Source organism: Setaria italica, chromosome I (assembly GCF_000263155.2).
Source record: "Setaria italica strain Yugu1 chromosome I, Setaria_italica_v2.0, whole genome shotgun sequence".
NCBI classification, from domain to species: Eukaryota; Viridiplantae; Streptophyta; class Magnoliopsida; order Poales; family Poaceae; genus Setaria; species Setaria italica.
This window is the reverse complement of record NC_028450.1, coordinates 16,190,206-16,208,739: the sequence shown is the minus strand read 5'-3', so window position 1 is coordinate 16,208,739 and position 18,534 is coordinate 16,190,206.

Genomic DNA, 18,534 nt, shown 5'->3' with positions numbered 1-18,534 from the left:
TTCAAGTCGTCACGGAAGCTGGGGCAGCTGCTGCATCATTACTGGTGGAGGCCATGCAGGTAAACTTGTTGTCCGATCTTCCCGGTTGCCATCTCTATACTGACTCCTCTTATATTAGACTGCACAAATCACCTCCGTGGACCCCCAGCAATCGGCAGCAACCCAATCGGTCGTCGAAACGCCAACGCTTCCATCTGCCTAGGTATACTACCCTTCAACCCATTCTCCTAGTATTTGAATGATGTTCTTATTCAATTTTTTGACACAGGTCACCGGCACGCTAAGTGCCCCGCCTAATCAACCATTGGTCATCTTTCGAGAAGCTGGCCCGAGCAAAGCGCCAATCATTGTGGAGTCTTCTTCTTCTGACGAACCAATGGTACCAGCCCCTGAATTGAGGGTAACGGTCTCTCAAACGCAGTTTGAAGAAATCCATTTTAAGGAGGTAAGAGATTTCCCACCCTTAATCGGCCGATTTGCTATCACCATCGGCCGATTTGTTTTCTTTTTGATTTACTACTTTCCAGGAACAGGACACCCCCAACAACAGTCTTTTTTCGTTCGCGGTCACACTCTCCGATGATGAGGAAGTCGCCTCTCATCAGGTCACTTTGAGCTCCGTTCCTGATGACGTTCGTGCCAAACTTGCAAGCATACGATCTCTTCTTCAAGAGGACATCGGCCGATTAGTAGAAGATGCCTCGTCGATTCGGCAACTTTTTGGTGACGTCAGCAGGCGAGTACCAGAAGAAGTGGAAGAAGCCTTGGCGCCGGCCGCATATATCGAATCAATGAGGATTCCGGCCTTTAGGGCCCTGCATCACATGGCCGATCGCGCCAAGTTGACCAAGACTCGTGAAGAAGAAGACACGTACAAGCGTCAAGCTCAAGAGGTGCATCAACGGATCCACTTTCTGGAAGACTCTCACCCGGGAATTGTCGGCACGATAGATCACCTCAAACGCCGAAGAGCAGAGCTTGCCAAGGAGATGGAGCAGGTGACCAAAGCAATAACCGCCGAAGAGAAGAGGCTTCAGGAACTTCCTTCCGTCATCGCCGATCTGAAACAGGAGAGGCAGCACCTGGCTCACGAAGCCCTCAAACTCCACCGCCATATGTCAGAAGTCCCTGGATCGGCGGAGGATGATCAACGGGTCCTAGACTCTGCCGATCAGATCCGGCGCCGAGCGATCGCGGCTATCAACGCCCTTCTGGGTGACCTGTAAAAGCACTGGTAGTCTTGTACGAACATTAATACCTCCTTTGACCATCCTTCACGGCGCCCCCTTATTTATTACCCTTTTTACTTCTGATGGGACGCGTCCTACCAAACATCCACGCTTTCTTTGCTTATAAGTACCGGCTTCGGTTCTATTTTGAGAGCACTCGTTTAACTCGGCCTTATCTTCCCTGACTTGTTCCCGTCGGCGCGCTTTGCAGTCATGTCTTCTTCATCCTCTTCCTTTTCCTCTGTCAATCAGGTAAAAGTTTCACCTTCGTTCTCTTTCTCAGTTTAATTCCTCTGAAGAGAATCACATCTTCGGTGGCCATATGTATATTGTTGCTTTTCCCAGCCGCGGCGTCTTAGTCCTGAGCTCGAACGAGTCATCGAACTCGTGTACTCCGACGAACCGTTGTCACAAGAAGACAAGGATTTAATCAAGGTCCATCGTGACGAACTCAAAGAGCACGTCCCTGCTGACATCCGACGGATCTGGGACTTCCTTGATAGCAACGACCACCGGCGACCTCAAGCCGACAGAAGTCACGCGGTTCCTTGTCAAATCATCCTTGAAGATGCAGCAGCAGGAACATCACGTCCGGCAATGGACCAGAGTCATCCTCCTCCCCGTCAAGTTGAAGCGGAGACCGCGATGAAAGAGATAGAAGAACGGCACATCCGCCTTCTGATAGAACTAGGTCGGGTTGAGAGAGAGCTTAAGAAGAGGCGTGGTTAATTATTTTTTGTTCTAAGGGCGACTTGTACCGCGTCGGCCGTGTAACCCATCGTCCGTACCGAATAATATATCGGCCGATTTGGACGATTATGTTTTTTCTCTAGACGATTCCTTTTGTATCGGCTGTGTGCTTGTTCATCGTGGTTGATCCTTATGCTCCGACCCATATACTAGGGTAGTACCTTTTCAAGTACCTTCCGTTCAAAGCCCTAGTAAACTCTTCTCCTTCGATCGTTTCTAGAATATAAGCGTTTCCTGGAGCACATCTGCCGATTTTATATGGCCCTTCCCACGTGGGGGACCACTTACCGAATTTAGGATCTTTCGACCCGATCGGCAGCACTAACTTCCATACCAGGTCTCCTGGAGAGAACTGCTTGACTTTGACCTTCTTATCATACCATCTGGCTACTTTCTTCTTGTTTTCCTCAATACTTATTAGAGCTCTCAATCGTTGGTCAGCCAAGTCGTCGAGTTCCCTTTTCATGAGTGAGGAGTAGTCATCGGCCGCCAACTGATCCTGGAGTGAAGTGCATCTCGATCCTGCCCTCAATTCCCATGGTAGTACCGCCTCGTAACCGTATACCAACTGATAAGGGGACATCTTGGTGGCCCCATGGCAAGCCATCCTGTATGCCCATAGGGCTTCAGTCAAACATAAATGCCATTTTTCGGCTGTTCCTCTATCTTCCTCTTGATAAACTTAATTATCCCTTTGTTGGAAGATTCGGCCTGGCCATTAGCTTGGCCATAGTACGGAGAGGAGTTTAACAATTTGATTCCCATATCGGCCGTGAACTCCTCGAATTCTCCTGATGTAAACATCGTTCCTTGATCGGTCATGATAGTCTGGGGAATGCCGAAACGGTAGACGATATGGTCCCTTACAAAGTCAACCATAGCGGCCGATGTTACGGCCTTTAGCGGAATCGCCTCCACCCATTTGGTGAAATAATCAGTGGCTACCAGAATGAATTTGTGCCCTTTGCTTGACGGAGGATAGATTTGGCCGATGAGGTCTATTCCCCAACCTCTGAACGGCCATGGTTTGATAATGGGATTCATGGCCGATGCGGGCGCACGTTGGACATTCCCGTATTTCTGACAATCCTGGCATCCTTTATAATATTTGAAGCAATCTTCGAGGATCGTCGGCCAGTAGTACCCATTATTCCTAATCATCCATTTCATCTTATGTGCCGACTGGTGGGCTCCACACACTCCTTCGTGGATTTCTCCCATCAGAGTCTTAGCCTCCTCCGTTCCTAGACACTTGAGTAGGACGCCATCAATTGTTCGGTAGAACAAGTCGTCTTCCAGTAACACATATTTGGTAGCATGAAATCGTACCCGCCGATCCACTTTCTTAGATGGATCTTTCAGGTAATCGGCAATCTCCTTTCGCCAGTCATTGGCCGCGAGCTCTAGAGCCATAGCGCCTTGAATCGGCCGATACCCAGATGCATGTTGGGCGAGCTTGTTGGCATCCTCGTTGTGATTCCTTGGGATGTGCTCAATAACTGCAGACTTGAATTCTTTCAGAAGCTGCAGGCAATCTTCGTAATAAATCCTCAACACATCGTCCTTGCATTCGGAGCTCCCTGTTAATTGATCCACAATAAGCATGGAATCCCCAAAAATTTCGAGAGAATTAGCCTTGACTTCCCTTAATAATTGTAACCCCTTCAGTACAGCTCGGTATTCTGCTTGATTGTTAGTGGCGGATGCTTCTATTGGCAGAGAGAAATCATAGCTTGCCTCCCGAGGCGATATGAGGACGATGCCGATTCCTGTTCCGGCCCCGCATGATGATCCATCAAAGTATAAGGTCCAAGGTACTGGTTCCACGAAGGTGGCCTCTGGTCCACAGTGCTGGGCAACAAAATCGGCCATGACCTGACCCTTAACGGCCTTTGCCGATTCATATCAAAGATCAAACTCCGACAAAGCTAAAACCCATTTTCCGATTCGTCCTTTCAAGATCGGCAATGATAGCATGTACTTTACCACATCATCTTTGCATACGACCACACATTCTGCCGATAGCAAATAGTGCCTGAGTTTGGTGCATGAGAAGTAAAGGCATAGGCACAACTGTTCTACTGGAGGATACCTTGTTTCGGCGTCCAGAAGTCTTCTACTGACATAATAAATTACTCGTTCCTTTCCCTCGAACTCCTGGACCAGAGCCGACCCGATAGCTCGTTCATCAGCTGATAAGTATAGTTTAAACGGCTTACCAGTTTGAGGTGGGACCAATACTGGTGGTGAGACCAAGTACTGCTTGATATCTTCTAATGCCTTGCGTTGCTCTTCCCCCCATATGAACTCCTGGTTGGGCTTCAACTTTAATAATTGTGTGAAGGCTTGGATTCGCCCAGACAGATTAGATATGAATCTTTTGATGAAATTCACCTTGCCGATTAGAGATTGCAATTCAGTTTTATTCTACGGGGCCACAACTTTGTTGATGGCCGCTATGGTCTTCTAGTTAATTTCTATTCCTCGCTCATGCACCATGAATCCTAAGAATTGTCCGGCGGATACGCCGAAGGCACACTTATTCGGGTTCATCTTCAGCCCATGTTTCTTAGTGCATTCCAATACCTGTCGTAAATCGGCCAGGTGCTCCTGGTGTCCTTTTGATTTGACTACGACGTTGTTGCTGTAGATTTCTACTAGTATGCCGATAAGTTTGTGAAATATGTAATTCATGGCTCTCTGATACGTAGCGCCGGCGTTTTTCAAACCGAAAGTCATTACCACCAACTCGAATAAACCAAGGTGACCCGAGCATCTGAAGGCCGTTTTGGATATGTCCTCTTCGGCCATTAGTATCTGATTGTACCCAGCGTTTCCATCCATGAAACTAATAACCTTGTGTCCTGCGGCGGCATCTATCAGCACATCGACCGTTGGCATGGGGTATCCATCCATTGGTGTGGCCTGATTGAGGTTCCTGAAATCGACGCATACGCGTAGCTTTCCGTTCTTCTTGTATACTGGTACAATGTTGGAGATCCATTCGGCATAACGGCATTGCCGAATAAATTTTGCTTCGATTAGCCGCGTTATTTCGGCCTTTATGTCTGGTAGGATTTTAGGATTACACCGCCGTGAAGGCTGTTGATACGGCCGATACCCCGACTTTATGGGTAACCGATGCTCAACAATAGATCGGTCTAATTCGGGCATCTCATGGTATTCCCAAGCAAAGCAATCCTTAAATTCTCTTAATAAATTTGTCAATTTACATTTGTATTCCGGATCCAAATTTGCACTAATAAATGTCGGCCTTGGTTTGGTACCATCGCCTAAGTCTATCATTTCTAATGAATCGGCCGACGTGAATCCGTGTCCCAGCTTCCCATCTTCTCGGGCTAACTGATCCATTTAGTCTGAGTCTTCAGAGCCGACTACTCGAATCGGCTGCAGGCCAAAATCGGACACCTTCAAGAAATCAGTGTCCCATATTCTCCCGGATATGCACTTGATGTTCTCGCAGCTCCACTGCTGCGTGTCGGCTGCCGCGACGCTGTATGCGGAATCAGCGGTGACCACCTCGATATTGTCACCGACCCATTGCACGAGGCATTGATGCATTGTGGACGGGATACAGCAATTTGCATGTATCCAGTCTCGGCTGAGTAGCATGTTGTAGGACCCCTTGCCATTAATGATAAAGAAAGTAGTAGGAAGGGTCTTACTGCCGATGGTGAGGTCGACGCAGAGAGTGCCGCGAGCAGGGGATACGTTGCCTTCGAAGTCCTTGAGCATCATATCTATCCTGGTCAGGTCGTCATCATTCTTCCCTAGCTTCCGCAACATGGCGTACGGCATGATGTTAATTGCAGCTCCTCCGTCTACTAGTAATCTGGTGATGGGTCGGCCGTTGACATGCCCTTTAAGAAACAACGCCTTCAGGTGTTCTCGTTTGTCATCTTCGGGCTTCTCGAACGTGGCTGTCATTGGTTCCAAAGCCAATTGTGCCATCTGCTCTTCTATTGCTGACTTGTTTTGTCGGTCGGCAGGAGTCATGAACTCCATCGGCAGTATGAAAACCATGCCGATGTCGGTTGCCAATTCATCGTCTCCCCTGTCGCCTCTTTTGGGGTGCCAGACCTGAGACCTGCCATTTTTCTCATCCGTCGTATGTCATTGTTCTTCTTCCTGCTGTTCCCACTGGCGGAGACGTTGGATTCTTCTTTTTTGAGATTTGGTCAATCCATCAGGGCACCACCTGGGGTTTACTAGTTTGGTCTGTGGCCTGGCGCGTTCCCATTCTGGTGCACGTCCTAAAGGACTCTCGTCTGATACCCATGCATTGGCCATTTCTTCAAGTCGACTGTGGATGCTAACCTTGTTTTCTGGCCGGTTATGTCGATCAAATCTGCCCTCCGGCCTATCATTTCGTTCGCGCCTGCCTTCCGACCGGTCATATCGGTCACTTCTGCTCCCCAGCCGATCACGTACTGGAGGGCGCGGGTCTTCTTGGTCGCGCCAGTTCCTACTGATCGGCTCTGATTTCCCATATCTGGAGCGAGACCTTCTGAACGGCTGATTGTTACGATACGGGCCGTTGCACTCAGGGCAATTATCGGCCGATGGCAACCTGAGGTTGCTTTCCCAACAGTGGATGAAGAACGGACATCGTCAGTGATCTTCATGTCGCCGCAAGGCTGATTTCTGTGTCTTCTTTGGTTTCAACCTCTTCTAACTATGCCACCTTCTTCTGGAAGTTCCTCCGTGGATCGAAAGGGCGTACTTCTTGACCAGACAATCGGTGGACGATTTGGCTTAAGCTCTCAAACTCCTGTGAGGCGTATTTTTCTTTGATATGAGGTAGGAGACCTTGGAAGGCTATATCGGCCAATTGTGCATCAGTCAGGGCCAGGGAGTAGCACTTATTCCTGATCTCCTTGAACCTCTGCACATATGAGGATATCGGCTCGTCGCTTCTCTGCCTGAGGCTGGTTAAATCGGACAGCTTCATCTCATGTATCCCGGCATAGAAATACTTGTGAAACTGCCTTTCCAGATCAGCCCACGTAATTATCGAGTTGGGTGGTAATGTGGTGAACCACTGAAAGGCTGACCCAGACAGGGATGACAAGAAAAGGCGCACCCGTAGAGCATCCTGCACCACTGCTTCCCCGCATTGGATGATGAATCTGTTCACGTGTTCCACAGTTGAGGTGTCGTCCAGTCCCGAAAACTTAGTGAAATCAGGAACTTTATACCGATGGGGAAACGGTAGTGAATCGTATGTAGGCGGGTATGGTGTCCTGTATGTGTAGGTCTGCACCTTCGGTTTTAAGCCGAATTGTTCTTGAATCACCTCTGCTATGCGTGCCGACAAGTCCGGCTGTTGCTGGTGTACCGTAGGCTGGGGAACTGGTACGTGCTGGTATATTGATGGCGGGATGACTTGATGATGAGTGAAAGCGTGCGGCGTCTGATGTGTCATAGCCGGCTGCGTAGTCAGGGTCAGCTGTTTGAATGAGCCGCCTACTTCGTCATATAGTATGAGCGGCGCAACGCCCCGAAGTACTTCCGTTGTTTCTGCCGCCCTGCTCATCTCTGGCGTGACAGGCTGATACTGTGGCATGATTGGCCTAACGGCTGCTTGGAAAGATGCCTGGAGTTGAGGACTTCCATAGCTGGCCGGTTGATCCTGGGCGGCCATCACTGAGGGTGTCCCCCAAGGCGTTGGATTCAAAGGAGAAAACTGTGCAGAGGACAACTGAATAGGACGCGGATGAAGATATTGTGCGCCATTAGACCCCATAAAGGTCAACGATGAGGAGGCGCCAGAACCTCCAACTGGAATTTGGGTCGGCTGAGAAGCCGAATAAGGAGCATTTGAATAACTCTTGTGTGGAGCCGAAATTGGTGGAGCATATGCCGGCCCCTGGTACCCTTGAGATACGCCGCTAGCTAAGGAGCTGATGACGGCGTTTTATACCGTATTAGAAATCACCGGGGATTGATCGATGAAAGCTTGATAGACAGATTGTTGAACCATCTCGGACATCTTGTCCGAGTCCTCGGTGATTGTGATCTGGCGAGGAGCTGGGAACGGAGTCTTTTTGACAGTTTCTCCGCTCCTGGTGCGACTGAAGGATTGCAGACATGCCTTCCGGTAATATGCCCTCTGCTTCTCCAATTCTTCCCTCTGATCGTCCCTCAGGTCTGCTTCTGTCACTTCGATGACGTTATCTTCCGAGACTTCAGCAGCTTTCGACATAGTGGCGGTTGTATTGGTCCCACTGGGCGTGCCAAAAGTGTGTTGGCGCTCGAAATCGACTGGTCGAATCCCCAGCGTCGGACACACGACCCGGGAGAATCTGCTTAGCTCCTGTTCGGGTGATCACCCTAGTGCGGCTCGCACGGCGTGCCAGCCAATCTGACCTGTTGATTGGCAGGGAGAGAAACGTGTCAAATCCCAGAGGTAGCGATCGACTAAAGTTCCGATCTCGAGGAAGCTTATCAGCGAATCGGCCGATTTGCCGTAATAAAGAAATCGGCTATGATGCAGCCGATTACCGGGCAGCGTTAATAAAGAAAACTGTTGGAGTAATCTAAACAACGCTACAGTAACAACACTAAGAATAGATCTAAATCGGCTACGCGTGAGATAAATAGATCAAATGATGAAATACAAGAAAAGCCGAAATTGCCGATTCCTAGCTGAATAACTAGTGATAAAACCAGAACAACAGGTAAAACCTAGAATTCTAGTAAATATCGATAACTGATGAATAAATCTAAACGAAACGACAGCGATGCGCCCGAAGTTAAAGCTTAGAAATTATTCGATAAGCGGAACTTACAAGATCGGCCGGAGGTCAAGTTGATGCAGCCCCGCCAACCCGTACGAACTCGTGAAAAGAGAAAAGTATTGGCGAAGTCGCCGGCTTGAAAGTAAGTACGAGGAAATAGTAGTTTGTTGTATTGAGTTGATGATGATTACAGATCTACAAGGGTGGCTATTTATAGCCTGTTACAAGCGACTTCTTATCCTATCAGGACTCTATCCCTAAACTTAAACAGAAAACGAATATTTACAAGTACGATTCGTACTAAGTCGATAACCACGCTCTTCATGGGCTGAATCCCTCTTCATCTTTGTAATCCTCTTTAGGCCCACATCGGCCCAACTATTCCACCCTCCTAATCGGCCGATTTCTATTCACCTCATCGGCAAGGGATGACTGATTAGGACCCACGTGCCGAGAGCTCAGACTACTCCGACCCTAGGACCTAAGGTCGAGCGAGGCGGAGATCCTCTCTTGGAGGGTCAGACGCATCCGATCCCAGACCTCAGGGGTCGGGCGAGACGGAACTCCAACGGTCAATCGGCCGATCCATGACTGTAGCACCAATCGGCCGATTTCCACTCATCGCCCCTGCGTCTCGCCGCATCTTCTAATTTCTTCCTCTTCTAACGCTGATTTTACTCGTGTCAAAATCTGGCGTCAACACATAGGCTACCTGATATCCTTTCAAACCCATTCTATCACGTATGGCTGCACAAGCGGCCTTCTCATCAGAGCTGCAAAAGCATTGAGCTCAGTTTAATCGTTCAGTTTTTTTTTGAAATGTATAGTTCAGAAAAATCAGAATATATTTCACTGGCATATTTCACTTAGAGCTTCACCCCTATTTATATCGCCTACTTAAATCCCACAGCTAGAGCATTCATACCTGTCCACAAGCTCTGGTGCAAGCATTCCAAACCGATCAATAATAAACTCATCAAATGTCCTCTTTGTTGGATAGCTAGCACAGCTGATCCGGATTGCTTCTAGAACACCCTGTACCATGACCATGTGCAAATGTTGAACCGATTGAGATGTAGAACTTGAAATAATGGAACATATTAGAACAAATTCCACATACATACCCCACATCTCAATTGATGCAAGATGTTGATGTTCTCAAAGATTTGAGATGGGAAGGGGGAGGGGGAGGGGGGAGGAGGGGTGGCTGACCTCGTCGAGTAGCACGCGGAGCGACGTCGCGGGCCGCGAGCGCGGTCGGCTGGTCCTCGTCGGTGATGGATGGCAGCACGGCGGCCTCCCCCACCCGATGGTGCCATTGCGGAGCTCAAAGTGCACGGCAACATTGGAGACAGCGTTGACGCGTGAGGACGCGATGGTGAAGGGCGCAGAGAGGGGCACGGCGAGCATGACTGGCTCGGCCGCCGCGACGTCCATGGGGGCTGCGGGGCAGACCTGGATGGTGACAGCGATGGTGAGATGGCGCGGAGGAGGATAGGGGACGGCGGCGGCTCAGAGGAGGAGGGGCGCCGACACCTTGTAGAGGAGGGAGAAGCAGAGGCGCCACACGACGGGGCAACCGTCGGGGCCATGGACGCGCACGATGGCTCGGTCCTCGACGTCGACCGCGGTGGCGTAGACGGAGGGGGATCTGGCGAGCGCATAGGGGGGTACGGAGATCGAGTGGAGCATCACGGTGGGTACGGAGACGGTGTCGTCAAGCGGCGGGGAGGAGCTGGATCGTGCAAGGTGGGCAGTGGCGGCGGCGAGATAGGGCAACGGTTGTTGCGGAGGAGATGGAGGTAGGCGATGCGGATGGTGCTTGTGCCGCGCAGGCGCGGAACCGGAGCGGAGGAACCGGAGGTACGAGGATTTTTGGATCGGACGGAAGGAAATTGATATACCGCAGGACGAAACCACCGAGCGGAAGACGACGTATGAAAAAATGTCTTGGTTTTGCTTTTTTTAGGAGTAGAGATAATGAATAGAATGTACCATGACCATAGAAATGCAGATGCTAGCCTTGCAGATAGGTCTAGAGTGGCCAACGTAAGAGAAGGATCTTAAATATACCACAATACACCAAGAAATTTACTTTTCGCTAAAGAAATACTCCAGCAGCGTAGGGGTCATGGCCACATCTAGGCGTAACTAGGCTCTGCTCCAGACAGAAATAAACTTGAGCAGAGTGCTCCAGACAGAAAATTGGAGGGGACTATATAGAAAATAAATGAGATTCTCACTTGTGGAGCTCGAAGATGCAGTAGCGCATGATTGAACAGGGCAGTTGGTGCTTATGCAACATCCTCTCTCAACTGCTCAGTTGTGCAAGCATGGGCGCTACTGTTGCAAGGATGCTGAGATGTTCCTCCAAGAGTGCCACCGACCATGCTGCACCTTGATGCTCGCTACTCATGGAGCTTGCCGCCGCCACTGAGGTACCCCGCGGCTGCCGAGGTCAACCACGACCGTTGATCTAGTTAGACTTTACAGCCAGCAGAGAGGAGAGTGCTAATTTTGGAAATACAATGTGGGAATTTGGAGGGGCACTGCGGTAGCCATGTTTTTATTATTTGGGGGGAGGTGAGGGAATACAGAATTTCAAGATCCCACTTTCAAGTTCCTGAGTGCGAGATGAAAATTTGGTAAGCTGCACTTGCTGCGGGGTCATTGATAAGATTGTGCACTCGTATCGGACCCATTTGTCAGCAAAGCTTGGTGCATTTCATCTTGCATACAACATAGGCAGGAGATGAATATCTGGAAGAGGCCCTTGCTTCATTGGACCTGCTTTCTCCAACTATAATGCCTACGCATCTATTTTTTTATGTTAGGATTTTCCTTCTTTTTATCCTAACCAAAGCACACTCGTGTACCCGCTGAATATTTCGCATGCCTACCCATGAACGAAGCCTGCATATTCCGCCCAATACTTGTGGTAGGATTCCTAATTAGTGTAGGCCTGCATAGTCCGAGCAACCCTAGTATTTTCATGCCTACTATTATCCTGTGAGGCCTGCGCTGGGAGAAGGGCATGACATTGTTGATCGGTCATGGTGCTTCAATAAATAGGCGTGCCCCTAAGGCCTTTGCTTATCGGCTCTTCATTTTACACGCATTGCTAGTAGTTGTGCTAGGTGACCTACTTGGTTCTGCACCCTGTGAGAGGAGAGCTCATAGCTTCCGCATCTTGTTTATAGGTTACCATCATTGCTTGTGCTCATTGCTTATCATTTTTAGTTCTGTTGGTAAATGTCTATAGGAGGACGACTGGTCAAGTGAACGGAGCAGGCAACTTCGAAGCTGTGCCACCTCCACAGCAGCTAGGCTTTGTTGATCCATATAATCTGTATGACATGGAAGAAGTGGATGAGGATGAAACAGAGGAGCTGAAGAAATCTGAGTTCGCTTGGCTGCAGGACCACGGTTACACTGGTGTGCTTCGCAATGGTCATTTTGTGTGCCCTTACTGCTTTCTTGCCCATCGGACATGGCATATTCATGACATCTTGCTGCATGCTTGTGGCATTGGTCACTCAGGTCGCGTTACCCTGGACTTGAGGGCTAGGCATTGGAGAACTATGTCCACGGCGACCCTTGTTTTGCTGCATTCTGTGCTGCCGTAGGTATGCTAGAATAAGCTTATGCCATATCCATCTCCATGACCGTGTCCGTTGTCTCCTCGTTGCCATGTCCATGTCCGATGCATTGCATCTTTGTGCTGTGACACTTTTGTGTAACAGAGATGACTTTATTTGTATCGTCTGGATCAGTGGTTTTAGTTTGTCGGTGCCTGGTGATAGTGCACCAGTTTAGTATTTAAAATTTGTATAGTTTCATTGTTGTGTGTGTGCATGCTTGTGCCATAGTATGAGTGTGGATCTATGGGGATGTATCATGTATGTGTACTTAAGAATGCGATCTAATAAGAACGGTCATGGTTTGTTCATTACTATTTTAGAACAGTGGAACTTACATTGTGTATCTTCCTATATAAGCTAATAGTTCTCTATACTCTACTCCCTATTTAAGGCACAAAAGAAATCCCCCGTTGTTCGCTGCATCTGCTCTCTTCCCCGCATCTTTCCAATCTCCACCGCCGCCCAACAAGCTGCTTGTCCTCATGCCCAAATCCATGAGCATGGCTTAAAACCAGACAAGCTTCTCAGAGCGCACTAACACACTCTTCTCCATGGCAAAAGACCTCTCCCAGGAGTTCGGCGCCCACATTGCTGTCGTCGCATTCTCCCCCACTGGTGAGCCCAAAGCCTACGGAGCACCCACCGCCGACTCCATCCTCCGCACCTACCTCCCAAAGATCCAAAGCTCATCGTCTCCAATTTGTTCTGAAACGACGGGAGAGGCCACTGCCAGGGTTGACAAAATGAAGCAGGAGGTGGAGGAGACCGTTTTCCTGGCTGAGGTGAAAAGGGCATGTCAGGTTGTCACATGGTCGAAGATCTTGGCAGCTCAAACGACCACGGGGAAATAGAACTGGTAGGAGGTGGACGTGGAAGCTCTCAGGGTGGATGAGCTGCCGGTATTCATCAGGGCGTTGGAGGGGCTAAGGACCGACATCCAACACCACCTCGACGCAATGGAATCATCCCAAAAGGAAAAGATGCAACCTTAATCCTTTCCTGTTAGTGCTCTCACTGCAAGATAAATCATGAAGATGTTATGTGAACTTTTATGCTACCTTAATCTTTTTGTATGTTCTTCTTATGCATTATATTAGCATCAATTAGACATATGATTCGTTCTCGGAAAATTGATAGGGCGGACTAACATTTGCGATCCTTTATTGGGAAAAAGATACTGGGTTTGAATTTTGGCAAGGTGAGCAAGGATTTCCTTGCTATTGAGAGATAGCCAAATAGGATCAAATTATTTGTTAATAATCATCCCATATTGATTTTCAATCTCTCAAAAATAGGATGCACTATTCCAACTACATTCTCATTAAATGAAACATAAAATTCAATCCATCTTGGTTTCTAGGGGCATGCGAGTAGGAGAACAACCCATTGGGAATTAAATGAGAGAATAACAAAAATTGGTGTTAAGTAACGATGCTGACACGAGAACCAAGGAAGACCGGCCGCGTGGATGTGAAGGATGTGACATTACATGGCGCTAGAACATGGATGGTTGCCACATTAATCCTCGGGTACAATTAGAATTCGTTACAATTTTTGGAAAAAATAGGTACAGACGTATGATCCTGTGGCGGAACCACCTAGGATTAGCTTGATTAAGCAGGGTTAAGCCGCCTAACATGCGACACTCCTGCCTAAACCGAGCTAACACGAAGTGCCGTCGGATTTCATCCGATTTAACCACTTAAACAGGATCGAGTTTAGCAAACCCACACCAAGGTGAGTGGTTACAGAGAATACAACAAGTCCATTGAGTTAAACAAGTTTTACCCATTTTAGTTCAACCATAAAATCCAACATCAGAGTTTTACAAAATTCAAAAGAACAACAGAGAAAACACTAGCGGAAGCCTTCGTCGGGGTCGGATGTCCGGGCGAGGCCAGCCAGAACATCACTGAGTCCTCTCCTCACCATCCGAGGAGGGGTCCCACTCGACCGTCCAGCCTGGCGGGAGCTGGGGCGGCCAAGCACCAACCAGAGAGGGGTCGGACGCAGCAACTTCACCTGAAAACAGAAGCCACAACAAGGCTGAGCTACTAAGCTCAACAAGACTTAACCGATAGGAGTAAGGACTACTCCTCCTTCTAGACATGCAAGGCTTCTTGGCTGAGGGGTTTGTTGGCCAAAAGCACTGAGTAACCCTAATTCAAGTTTTAGCTCCGGTTCTAGGTTCATTTACCAGTCTAGGTTGTGCAACCTATTCTAAGCAATCATAGAGCCAACAAGATGTGTAGATATAACAACAAACATTGCCATCATCATATTCCTCATTTACTCAGGGTGACATAGCGATCAAGCAATCTCAAGCTGTGAGAGGCAGACGAATCGATTCGAGTTCTTTAACCATGCATGGTGAACCTAGCCTCACGACATCCGCGCACCCGGAGGTCGCTTCCTGTGTCGGCCTTCCCCATCAATCCCCTAACCCGTGTCGAGCCCATTTCCTTTGGTGCAAGGTTCCACAGACTCGGCCTCTGCCGTCCTGTGACCACGCTTGCCACCACGTGCGACAACCAGCAGGGGAAACTCCGTTCCAAGAACAATGGGGCTACCGCTCACGTCTAGGTTCAATCCGGTACTAGGCTTCCTCATCCCATACTAAGTATGAGGCTAGTACTTTCAAACACTTGATCACGAACACCACCGCTGTCGGGCCTTAGCAAGATTTCATAGACAGACGGGGCGACCATCTGACCACCAAAAAGTTACCAAAACCCTGCCCCGTCCATCGTCCTTATAGTTATAACAGGAGAGTAAATCATGCAACTCCTACAACTCGCGAGTGACAGGAAATCACTCGACTTTTACCGTCTCCTAGTTAAGCAATGCAGCTACTCGGTCCAACAGCTAGTGCTCAGATCATGGGTTACCTGAGTCATGCATCTAGGGTTTCACACAACTCCTATGCGTAAATGCATAAGCATGCTATACGGAAGGCATGCGCAAGTTTGGCAAAACACGTAGGATTTCATGCAACCGGGGCTTGCCTTTAAGCAAGGAGGACGGGAACTGCTCGGCTTCGGGGGCGACTTCGGCTTCGGAGGGCAGGAGCTCGGCTACAGCTTCTTCTTCTAGCGCCGGGTGAAGCTCGTAGAAACCATCGGTGAGGTGCAGCTCTACACGAATGCAATGCAAGGGTTATCTTAGACAGTTATTTCAATAGCAACACTGGCTCGCCTGAGCCCTAAAACTTGCGACAAAGAGCAGGAGGTTATGGTGGTTCGAGAGAGCTGATGATGATCAAGAGGTAAGGGTAGGAAAGGAACTAGTGGTCTGATCCTTGAACTAGAGGATGTGATAACTGGGATCCTTAGACGCAAGCGCTGAAGGGTTCCCAGGTTTTACACATACACCCTCGAGTTGAAGAAAAAGATCACAGCCAAGCCCTCGGGCGAGGCGGATAAGGGTCGGCGGAACAGACAGGGTCGGGCGAGACGGAACTGGGGTCGGGCGGATAGGAGGGGTCGGGCGAGGCGGACTTAGGGTCGGCAACTCACCTTCTTCCTGAAAGGAAAGCTTGGGGTCGGGAAGAAGCGAACTTGGGCGGAGGGACTAAAGCTTCGAGCAAGGGCTACGACTGGCAATGCTACGGCGGCGGCGCTGCTTCTTGCGGATCACAAGAGAGCTCTTACGCAGCACGGAGGAGCAAGCTGCTGGGTGACTTGGAGGAACTGAGAGGGAACTGGGAGAAGAACTTCTCAAGAACTGGGTGGGTGGCGCTAGGAGCTTGAGCAGGGAGCTAGAGAAAGCTGAAGGCAACAAACGCGGAGGGAACTCCGGCGACGGGGCATTCCTTTTATAGCTGCTGGAGCAGGGAAAAGGAAACGGCGCGGAGAGAGAGAAGGGGAGCGGCGCGAAGGCCGGGGCGAAGCAATGGAGTGCTCTGCCGTGGCGGTGATTGAGCAAGGAGGGCAGTGCTGCAAAACTCCGGGGGTGACGCCAGCGATCATTGCGTTCTGCCGTCAGGGCGGCGTAGGAGTGGGTAGACTGGTGGTTGAGGTTTGGCGGCAAGCGGGCGTCGTCGTGCGGAAGAGGTGATAGAAGCAACCGGTTTAACGGCGCTAGAATCGAGGGCGCACAGGTGAGAAGACAGGCGGACGCAGGCGCGGGGAGAGCGCGGAACAACAGATTGTCGGGCGACTTCTGACAGAGCGGGGAAAGGAACTGTCGCGGCCGCGGTCGGGGTTGGCGGTGGAGGAATCGTCGTGTAGCGACGACCGGGCGGCGCAACTGTGGCTGAAGGGACGGAAAAGACGGGCGACATCGGGCTCTAGGGCCGGGATCTGGTGGCGTGATGATGGGCGCGGGAGGCGAGGCTCTGCAGAAAGGGGTGCAGACGGCTTCCGCTGCCATTGGGGAAAAGGGGCGCGGGAACCCACTCTGTTGCTTGCCAGAGACAAAACTGAGCGGCAGCGTCGGAGAAGACGAGCCACGCGGCAGGAAGACTCCGAGGCGGCCATGCAAACTCGAGTGCGGCTGTCGCGGAGGATCTGGAAAAGATCTCACGGGTCCACCAGTGGATAGATCGGACGGGTGAGGAAGATTAGCAGGATCCGACGGTGGGCTGAGCTCGCCGGGGTCGGAAAAGGAGCGAAGCGGGAAGGGGTCGGATCCAGGGGTCGGGACCTGGCGGAAAACTGAGCACTTAGGTGCGGTCAAGCAAGACAGCTGACTAAGGTTAAGGGCTGCGATCAAGACTAACTGGAAAGGATTAGGGGTCGGTTGTTACAGCCTACCCCTCTTAAAAAGAATCTCGTCCCGAGATTCAAAGATCAAGGGTGTGCTGTTCTTACCTCCTTGATGGGACAGAAAACCTGGGAAACGCTTGTTCAGATATTCGTCTCTTTCCCATGTTGCTTCATCTTCGGTGTGGTTTCTCCAGAGGATCTTGTACATCTTTACCGCTCGGCGTCGGGTGTGCCTTTCCTTTTGGTCAAGAACTCGATCTGGGTACTCGGCGTAGGTCAGGTCAGGCTCTACCTGAAGCTGTTCTTGTTCTAAGATCTCTGCTGGAACTTGGACACATTTTCTTCAGTTGAGACACATGGAAAACATCATGTATGGCTGATAGCTGTTCTGGGAGTTGGATCCGGTAAGCAACGGGTCCACATCTCTCCACAATCTCATAAGGGCCAACATAGCGGGGAGCTAACTTGCCTTTTATTCCAAACCGTTGCACTCCTTTGGTCGGGGAGACTCGAAGGTACACATGATCACCAAGGTCGAACTGCAGGGGTCTTCTCCTCTGGTCGGAGTAGCTCTTCTGTCGGGATTGGGCGGCCTTGAGATTCGCTTGAATTACCTTCACATGCTCTTCGGCTTCTGCCACTAAGTCAGGGCCATAGACCTATCTTTCTCCTGGTTGGGACCAGTTCAAGGGTGTCCTGCATCTCCGGCCATATAGGGCCTCAAACGGTGCCATCTTCAAACTGGCCTAGTAACTGTTATTGTAGGAGAATTCTGCTAAGGGCAGGCACTTGTCCCAGTTTTTATCATAGTGGATAACACAGGCTCTTAGCATGTCTTCAAGGATCTGGTTGACTCTCTCGGTTTGGCCATCGGTTTGGGGATGATACGTTGAGCTTCGGATGAGCTTGGTGCCCATAGATGCTTGTAATTGCTCCCAAAAACAGGCCACAAACTGAACTCCTTGATCAGAGATGATGGTCTTGGGTACACCATGTAGGGAAACGATACGGTCGAGGTATAACTCTGCATATTGCTTGACTGTGTAGGTGGTACGAACAGGAAAGAAATGTGCGGTCTTGGTCAGACGGTCCACTATAACCCAGATGGAATCATACCGTTGAGTTGTAAGTGGTAATCCAACTATGAAATCCATGCTGATGTCTTCCCATTTCCAAGAGGGAATAGGTAGCGGCTGCAAGGTTCCTGCTACCTTCAAGTGACTGGCCTTGACACGTTGACAGGTGTCACATTCTGAAACATAACGAGCTACCTCTGGTTTCATTCCACTCCACCAAAAGGTTTGATGGAGATCATGGTACATCTTATTGCTGCCAGGATGGATCAAGAACTTGGAAAGATGAGCTTCATCTAGGATTTGCTTCCTCAACTCAGGGTCGGCGGGCACTACTAGTCGGTTTCCATAATACACACCCCCCGTTTGGTCCT